Source organism: Palaemon carinicauda, chromosome 16 (assembly GCF_036898095.1).
Source record: "Palaemon carinicauda isolate YSFRI2023 chromosome 16, ASM3689809v2, whole genome shotgun sequence".
Taxonomy (NCBI): domain Eukaryota; kingdom Metazoa; phylum Arthropoda; class Malacostraca; order Decapoda; family Palaemonidae; genus Palaemon; species Palaemon carinicauda.
In genome coordinates this window covers 20,167,162-20,167,802 of record NC_090740.1, presented here as the reverse complement: position 1 = coordinate 20,167,802, position 641 = coordinate 20,167,162, and positions in this window count along the sequence as shown.

Sequence of the window (641 nt, the reverse complement as noted above, 5' to 3'; positions counted from 1 at the left end):
TGAAGCCATTCGGAGATACGTGAAGATTTTCTTCCGAAGCCGTTCAGGAATAGCGAAAAACTCTTCTTTCGTTTCAATAAACCCTAGTAACTCATCATCATCATCATCATCATCAATAATAATAATAAAAATAATAATAATAATAATAATAATAATAATAATAATAATAATGATAATAATGATGATGATGATAATAATAACAGTAATGATTATGATAATGATAATAATAGTAATGATAATGATAATAATAATAGTAATAATAATAATAAACTACATGGTTTGATTTATGGATTTGAGTCTGAAAGTTCTGAAGTCGTTCAACGCTCGGATTTGCAATTTAAAGGAAAAGTTAAGAGACTGAATAGGAAGAGCGAAGGATAATTGACGTTTTCAGCAAACCGCTTTGAAATAACCGAAGGCTTCGACTTATTTTTTCAGGTTTGAGATTTAAAACAACCTATTTTCGGTACGAATCGATATCAGAGCCGTTCGAAACACAGAAAATACGTCTCGGAAAAAGGGATTTCCCGAGTCCTTTTCTGAAGAATTCTACTGTCTGGCCAGTCAATGGACCCAATAACTCTCTAGCGGTAGTATCTCAACAGGTGGCTGGTGCATTGGAATCATCTTCCATGAATATG